Below are 9,035 nucleotides of genomic sequence, written 5' to 3'. Positions count from 1 at the left end.
CCTTACTATTCAGATAATATTTTTTGTGTCGCTCCATTTTACTGTTCCTTTCCTGCTATGCAATCCTGTTTAGAAATCCTGATTGATTTGATTATTTAAATAGATGTGGACTGAAATTGGATAGGGGTCAGGCAGAGGTTTTGACTGCATGCCTGGGCTATATAAATAGAGATCCTTTTGGCTCATTTTACTAAAACATCAATATTTCCAATCTGTAGAGCTGCAAGGGTACAAATACAGTATAAAATTCCAGAAAATTCTACAAGCTTGATTCAAATCAACCCCTCAGTGTGCTTGATCCTGCTCAAGGAAACATTTAATTGAAAGGAGAGCACAGATGCCCTCTTAAGGCAGTGCCCTGAAATAAAAATTTACATTTGTTTTCAGTGTTCAATCACAGCACATTTTTTGTGGCTGTAGGCCATGTATTGGGTTTTCAGCAACTGATGTCAACACATACACACACATATATATATATATATATACAGTGCATCCGGAAAGTATCCACAGCGCTTCACTTTTTCCACATTTTGTTATGTTACAGCCTTATTCCAAAATGGATTAAATTCATTATTTTCCTCAAAATTCTACAAACAATACCCCATAATGACAATGTGAAAGAAGTTTGTTTGAAATCTTTGCAAATTTATAAAAAAAAAAAAAAAAAAATCACATGTACATAAGTATTCACAGCCTTTGCTCAATATTCTGTTGAAGCACCTTTGGCACCAATTACAGCCTCAAGTCTTCTTGAGTATGATGCTACAAGCTTGGCACACATATTTTTGGGCAGTTTCTCCCATTCTTCTTTGCAGGACCTCTCAAGCTCCATCAGGTTGGATGGGGAGCGTCGGTGCACAGCCATTTTCAGATCTCTCCAGAGAGGTTCAATCAGGTTCAAGTCTGGGCTCTGGCTGGACCACTCAAGGACATTCACAGAGTTGTCCCGGAGCCACTCCTTTGTTATCTTAGCTGTGTGCTTAGGATCGTTGTCCTGTTGGAAGATGAACCTTCACCCCAGTCTGAGGTCCAGAGCGCTTTGGAGCAGGTTTTCATCAAGGATGCCTCTGTACATTGCTGCATTCATCTTTCCCTCGATCCTGACTAGTCTCCCAGTCCTGCCGCTGAAAAACATCCCCACAGCATGATGCTGCCACCACCATGCTTTACTGTAGGGATGGTATTGGCCAGGTGATGAGCGGTGCCTGGTTTCCTCCAGACATGACGCTTGCCATTCAGGCCAAAGAGTTTAATCTTTGTTTCTCGTGGTCTGAGAGTCCTTCAGGTGCCTTTTGGCAAACTCCAGGCAGGCTGTCATGTGCCTTTTACCGAGGAGTGGCTTCCGTCTGGCCACTCTACCATACAGGCCTGATTGGTGGAGTGCTGCAGAGATGGTTGTTCTTCTGGAAGATTCTCCTCTCTCCACAGAGAAATGCTGGAGCTCTGTCAGAGTGACCATCGGGTTCTTGGTCACCTCCCTGACTAAGGCCCTTCTCCCCCGATCGCTCAGTTTGGCCAGGCGGCCAGCTCTAGGAAGAGTCCTGGTGGTTCCAAACTTCTTCCATTTATGGATGATGGAGGCCACTGTGCTCGTTGGGACCTTCAATGCTGCAGAAAGTTTTCTGTACCCTTTCCCAGATCTGTGCCTCGATACAATCCTGTCTCGGAGGTCTACAGACAATTCCTTGGATTTCATGGCTTGGTTTGTGCTCTGACATGCACTGTTAACTGTGGGACCTTATATAGACAGGTGTGTGCCTTTCCAAATCATGTCCAATCAACTGAATTTACCACAGGTGGACTCCAATCAAGTTGTAGAAACATCTCAAGGATGATCAGTGGAAACAGGATGCACCTGAGCTCAATTTTGAGTGTCATGGCAAAGGCTGTGAATACTTATGTACATGTGATTTTTTTTTCGTTTTTTATTTTTAATAAATTTGCAAAGATTTCAAACAAACTTCTTTCATGTTGTCAATATGGAGTATTGTTTGTAGAATTTTGAGGAAAATAATGAATTTAATCCATTTTGGAATAAGGCTGTAACATAACAAAATGTGGGAAAAGTGAAGCGCTATGAATACTTTCCGGATGCACTGTGTATATATATATATACACACACACATACAGTATATATAGAGCAGGGTGGCCGATGTCTGTTATGGTACTTATATATACAAACAGTACTGTATATGTATAGTGTACATATAAATACAGAATATATATACATATACATACAGTACATATACACACCTATATATGGGTGTTTCATCAACTTCAGGCACTTTTCTGTCCCAGGGGTTGATATTTAGTAAAGCAAAAAGATTTAAATGTTTTATTTTGTTTTTCATTTTGTTATATAAAGGTCTCATTACAACTGAATTGAAAACTTTTTACCATTTTTCACTTTTTATCATACTGTATATTTTTGGTACTTTTCAATGCCTTTTATGTGTAGGTTTAATTGTTTTATAACCTTGTCCCAGACCCAGACTTTCAATATTAAACTATGAAAATCCATTCTAAAAAGCCAAATTATTACATTTAAAACTATGATAATCTAAACAAAGAGTGAAATAAGCATTAAACATTTCAATATTTACAGTGTTTCTAAAAAACATTTTTAAATCATGACTGTCTCACAGTGGTGATGTCATTTCCACCACACCAAACAATTTTTCCCCTAATTTTCTCCCTGTTTACCAAGTCAACAAAAGTGTCAGTGAAGAGCATGCTTGAGATGGAATATGATGGGATATGTAGTGATGTTTGGAAACAACAAAGAAAATTAAATTTAAATATCTCTTGAGAATACAATATTTATATTGGGCGGCATTTCCAATCAAGCTGTAATTTTGCCAAATTAAGCAAAAAGTGGCCAAATATCTGCAGATCAGTGGGCATGGCCGATATATTGGTCCATCACTAGTAAATAATGTACACTATATTGCCAAAGGTATTCGCTCACCTGCCTTTAGACGCATATGAACTTAAGTGACATCCCATTCTTAATCCATAGGGTTTAATATGATGTCGGCTCACCCTTTGCAGCTATAACAGCTTCAACTATTATGGGAAGGCTTTCCACAAGGTTTAGGAGTGTGTTTATGGGAATTTTTGACCATTCTTCCAGAAGCGCATTTGTGAGGTCAGACACTGATGTTGGACGAGAAGGCCTGGCTCACAGTCTTCGCTCAAATTTATCCCAAAGGTGCTCTGTCGGGTTGAGGTCAGGACTCTGTGCAGGCCAGTCAAGTTCTTCCACACCAAACTCGCTCATCCATGTCTTTATGGACCTTGCTTTGTGCACTGGTGCGCAGTCATGTTGGAACAGGAAGGGGCCATCCCCAAACTGTTCCCACAAAGTTGGGAGCATGGAATTGATCAAAATCTCTTGGTATGCTGAAGCATTCAGAGTTCATTTCACTGGAACTAAGGGGCCAAGCCCAGCTCCTGAAAAACAACCCCACACCATAATCCCTCCTCCACCAAACTTCACAGTTGGCACAATGCAGTCAGACAAGTACCGTTCTCCTGTTAACCGCCAAACCCAGACTCGTCCATCAGATTGCCAGATGGAGAAGCGTGATTCGTCACTCCAGAGAACGCGTCTCCACTGCTCTAGAGTCCAGTGGCGGCGTGCTTTACACCACTGCATCCGACGCTTTGCATTGCACTTGGTGATGTATGGCTTGGATGCAGCTGCTCGGCCATGGAAACCCATTCCATGAAGCTCTCTACGCACTGTTCTTGAGCTAATCTGAAGGCCACATGAACTTTGGAGGTCTGTAGCGATTGACTCTGCAGAAAGTTGGCGACCTCTGCGCACTATGCGCCTCAGCATCCGCTGACCCTGCTCTGTCATTTTACGTGGCCTACCACTTCGTGGCTGAGTTGCTGTCATTCCCAATCGCTTCCACTTTTTTATAATACCACTGACAATTGACTGTGGAACATTTAGTAGCGAGGAAATTTCACGACTGGACTTGTTGCACAGGTGGCATCCTATCACAGTACCACGTTGGAATTCACTGAGCTCCTGAGAGCGGCCCATTCTTTCACAAATGTTTGTAGAAGCAGTCTGCATGCCTAGGTGCTTCATTTTATACACCTGTGGCCATGGAAGTGATTGGAACACCTGAATTCAATTATTTGGATGGGTGAGCGAATACTTTTGGCAATATAGTGTATATTTAACAACATATTGCTTTACAAAATTGCTTTTCAATTCTCTAAAGCATTTTGTCAAGCAAAGTTATTTAATATGTGCTATGATTACAGAATAAGTGTCTGAAAAAGATGTACTTTGACAGTCTGGCACTAGTATCTATGTACCCACTTACACTGTACACATACAATATATAGTATGTTGTATAACAGCATGTTACATGATTTACTTTACAATGCAGTACCATACCAAGGACATTAGTGCTGTATTTTGTCTTCGAATCTCTTTTCATTTCCCAAGTGTTCAGCTGCCATATGGCCTGGACTCAGATCCAAGAATACAGGCCCCTATGAGACACACCCTCCACCCCGAGAGATAGGACAACAGGGAGAAGAGGGAGGCCAGGGCACTTCATCACACGGCCCAAATGGAACCGACTGCGTTTGTTTACCACTCCTATGCCCCATATGTTGGACTTATCTACTCGAAAGAAATATCTGCTTTCGAAAGAAATAAGGACTGTTGATATTCAGGGTCCATGTAGTACGTGACATTTACATGAATGATTAGCAAAAGATGCAGTTAAATGCGTATTTAACCAAAAAGGAGAATTTTCTTTTCCATTCAACAACAGTACATAGTGACCACTGCTGTCAAGCTCCAAATGAAAAAAATAAATAAAAAAATAACACCATAAGAGAACCGTAAAAATAGCACACAACTATTACAAGTCCATTAAAATCTTCTGAAGCCACAGGAAAGCTTTGTGTGAGGAACTGACTTAAATTTAAACCGTTTTTCCTTTAAAATTCTTATACTCCTGTCTGCATACTTGGCGTGTAATGTTCAGTTACAACACACATGAGAACCAATGGCATTTTGGTGTCAATGAAATGGATAGTTCACCCTAAAAATGAAAATTCATAATTTACTCACCCTCACGCCATCCCAGATGTGTATGACTTTCTTTCTTCTGCTGAACACAAATTTTTGAAGAATATCTCAGCTCTGTATGTCCATACAATGCAAGTGAATGGTGACCAGAATTCCAAAGGCTCCAAAAAAGGAGATAAAGTCAGCATAAAAGACTCCAGTGGTTTAAGCAATGTCTTCTGAAGTGATACTGTGGGTTTTGGGTGAGAGCAGACCAAAATATAACTCCTTTTTCTCAGTACATCTTGACAGCAGCCTCCTTAGCGATCATGAATTCAAGCTCAATTACACTTCCTATAGTGCCATCTGGTGCTCTGCACATGCGTCAAGCACTAGGAAGAATAATTGAGCTTCATGAATCATGACTGTGCCAAGAGACTAAGATGACAAGATGTACAGTGCATAATTATTTCATTTTCTTTCTGGTCCTCACACATACCTATCCTATGACTTCAGAAGAATAAAGCGAATAATATGGCATAAGAATTACTTTTTTAAGTTACTTTTATGATGTTTCAGTCATTTTTAAAGCTTGACAGCCGTGGTCACTATAAAGGGAAAAGTAAATGATTACAGAATTTTCATTTCTGGGTGAACTGTTCCTTTAAGAGGGGAAGGTTTATCCAGACACAGACAGAGTTAGTGTTAAGAACTGTCTGTACAACCACATCACATTTTTGTTATATACTGTAACAAAATAACCTTACAGAAATGTACCATGGTTTCCATCAAAATAAAATAAAGCTATTAAAGTTATTGTAAGTAAAATAAAAATGAGGTAACATGGTATAAACCACCACTGTCTTAAAAAAAAAAGAAAAAAGATTGAGAACATTTTACACTGTTTGATGGAATGGTAATCACATATTAATTAATTATGAATTTAAAGTAGCAACAATGACTGAAGTATAGTGTAGTATAGTATTTTGGAGGAAATTATGATAACCATGGTGATTATATGGAGCAGGAGACAGGAGATTTATGAGGACATTTGCTCCATGTTTGCGATACAATAATGAAAGAAAAACTGATAAGAATTTGACTTTAGGAGTTTACAAGCTGCAGTGAATTGTATGAGGATGCAACATACAAAAACCATAGTCCATAAAGACTTTACAATACTGATGTAAGGAGTGGCACCGTTCTCGTAACCTACAAGAGAAATGAGCAGTCTTAAAATAACCTTCATGAGTTAATATTTCATCACCGACTGCAAGCTCAGTAGTGTCTCCCTCCAGTATGGAATCTTTCCGATGATTTCATTAGATATGAATAAAATCCAGTTAAGGTAATTCGAATTCAGGTAAATGTAAAAAAAATCAAAACAAAACAAAAAATTGAGATTTAATGACTTCCTGACATTAAGGGAGTCATACCCAGAGGTGTACAGAAATATTCTTAGCTATACTATTATTATATTTATATAAGTTAATAACATACATGTTATAAAATGTTCACTGAAAAGCCGTGGGTTGGAAATGATCTCCTCAGTGCAGTCAGCTCTGTTGATGTAATCCAATAAAAGTGAAGCCCACTGTATTTGCTATTGTGATTTTGATTGCCAACAGTGCAGCACAACATTTCATAAAGCTTAACCAGGCAATTTAAAGATAACAGCTAACTTTTTAAGGACTGTTGGTTCAGCTAACTACAGGTTTGGTTTACTGTTCGAGCCAGTTTTACTGCCATCACTTCCAACTGTGACATTGCCACAGTATTGGTCTATACAGTATACATACTATATATAGGCTTCTATTCACTACCATTCAAAAGTTTTAGAACACAAAGACATTTAGACATTTTGTTTTTGAAAGGAACTGCTAGTTTATGATTATGATTTTAAAGTAAATAAAAATATAAAAGTATTTCTTTGATCAGTTTCATGCATCCTTGGTGAAAAGTAGCATCAGTTTCTTTCAAAAACAAAAACGCCTTTGTGTTCTAAAACTTTTCTGCAGTAGCATATAGTAAAGCAATATAACCCGAGCAAGAGTGCTGTATGACCCTAAATCAACACAGCTGTGATTCGAGTGCCGTAGGTAATCACAGCTGTGCTGATATATGGCCATACAGCACTCTTGCTCAATTGCGAGTTTGAAATTGCATATATACAATAGTTCAACCAACAAGTAAATAAAAAAATTAGGAAAAACTAAGGACTGTCACATAAAAACCTGCCGTTGCTAGTTCAAAAGATGCACACAAGCCTCCATTACTAATTCAAAAACGTCACTTTAAAACTAGTAATGATGGCTTGGGCTGTTTCTTACAAGTTATTGGAGAAACAAGGATGTGTTTGTGTGTGTATGTATGTTTGAAAGCGAGAGAGAGAGAGAGCAAATGAGCGTGTGCAATTATCTGCGTCTGTCGCAACTCCAAAGCAGAGATGAACAGTACAGCATTAGTTGTATAACTCAGCTGTAGTGTAGTGTTAGTCAGCTTGCTGAAGATAATGTCATTTTGGTGAAATACATTCGATTATCTCTGTGTAAAAATAGCCATCCAAACAGGGGTATTCCTCTCTATTTTGTGGTTGCCGGTGGCGGTGCGCAAGAGTCATTCACTATAGAAACCGTACTCTCCTCCGCCATGTTGAATGTTTGTTCACATCTCCTCCAAAAGCGGACACTACAGTCTCCAATAGTATCAGGTAAGCAGCATATGTGTGATTACTCTGTCTGTTGTGTCTCTCAGCTGTGATGAGCCTTAATACTGAAGCTGTTAGTTTAACTGTTTTTCCCAGCTGTAGTGTAGTAGTAATTCGAGCGATCATGGAGGGGCAATTGCCGATGACTTCAAAGAAATCGCTCGCTGACTGGCAGCACTGACTCAAATTAATGTCAGCTCAACTTGCTCATAACACACAAAAATTTTATTTTTTTGCCACCTGCTGCCTAAAATCTGTCACATCTGTGCTGCTTTTACACTTTAGTTTAGAATGCCACGAACACAAGCGGAGTGATACAAACAGTAGTGTCTGAGTACTGCTATTCTGAGACATCAGCACTCTGGGAAAGTCTCTTGTCTAATTAGATTCGAGGACTGGAACAAACTGTTGTATATTATACTATATATATATAATATAATTTTCATAAAAATAATTTGTAAAGTAATTACTTGAGTAGTTTTTCAGCAAACTACTTATTTACTCTTACTTGAGTCATACTTTTTCTCAGTTCTTCTACTTACACTCAAGTGAATTATTACTTTAGTAACAACACTTTTACTTAAGATTTTCAGTACGCTTTTCACCACTGGTCGTACACCAAAGAAAGAAGGGAAAGAAGATGCATGTTTGATTCCCCTTACAAAAATATAGTGTTCTGGCAAACATTGCCACATATTTGCTTCAAGCTAATATTTTCCCATGCAGATGAGAGCTTTGTGGCAAACTGTTCAGCACAAATTAACTGTGACTAAATAAGGAATCATGATATTTAACTTTTTATCATTTATGATAATCAGGTAAATTCTTGAGAGAGTGAAAAAAACAGTGACATTTCTGTCATTTTTCCATACAACAAATGTGAGTGGTGACTGAGGCTAACATTCTGCCTAACATCTTTTGTGTTCCACAAAAAAAGAGAGAGTCATATTGGTTTGGAACATTAAATGACATAATTTTCATTTTTGGGTGAATTACAATATCTCTTCAAAACACAGTTTCTGCTCTTTCCCATGCTTCTGCTCTTGTCCACTAGGAGCAGTGTGCAACAACACAAGGACTTCTTAGATCATGTTTCAGCACCACACTGTCTCTGTACATGCAGCTTGTCTACTTCAGAGGTTACTTCAAAAGAGACGTGCTGAGAAAAGCGCAGAAGTACACAGAAATAAACATGGGAAAGTAAAATGCTCCTCTGTAAATCATTATTATTATTACTTATACACAGAGAAGACTGGGGTTAGTTGTCACAATGGCTATATCTCAGTA

General features: G+C 38.7%; 1 protein-coding gene across 1 annotated transcript in view; it reads right to left on the bottom strand.

Moving 5' to 3' along the window:
• The window catches only part of ngfb (nerve growth factor b (beta polypeptide)), a 115,319-nt gene extending 110,097 nt beyond the window's left edge, over positions 1–5,222 (bottom strand). Inside the window, exon 1 of the mRNA XM_051706509.1 lies at positions 5,105–5,222. The gene's annotated coding sequence lies outside the window, so the exon portion shown is untranslated. The remainder of the gene's footprint in view (positions 1–5,104) is intronic.
• Between the last annotated feature and the right edge of the window lie 3,813 nt (positions 5,223–9,035).

Source organism: Myxocyprinus asiaticus, chromosome 9, assembly GCF_019703515.2.
Source record: "Myxocyprinus asiaticus isolate MX2 ecotype Aquarium Trade chromosome 9, UBuf_Myxa_2, whole genome shotgun sequence".
Taxonomy (NCBI): Eukaryota; Metazoa; Chordata; class Actinopteri; order Cypriniformes; family Catostomidae; genus Myxocyprinus; species Myxocyprinus asiaticus.
The sequence above is the reverse complement of the archived record's forward strand: the minus strand, read 5'-3'. Positions and strand labels throughout refer to the sequence as shown.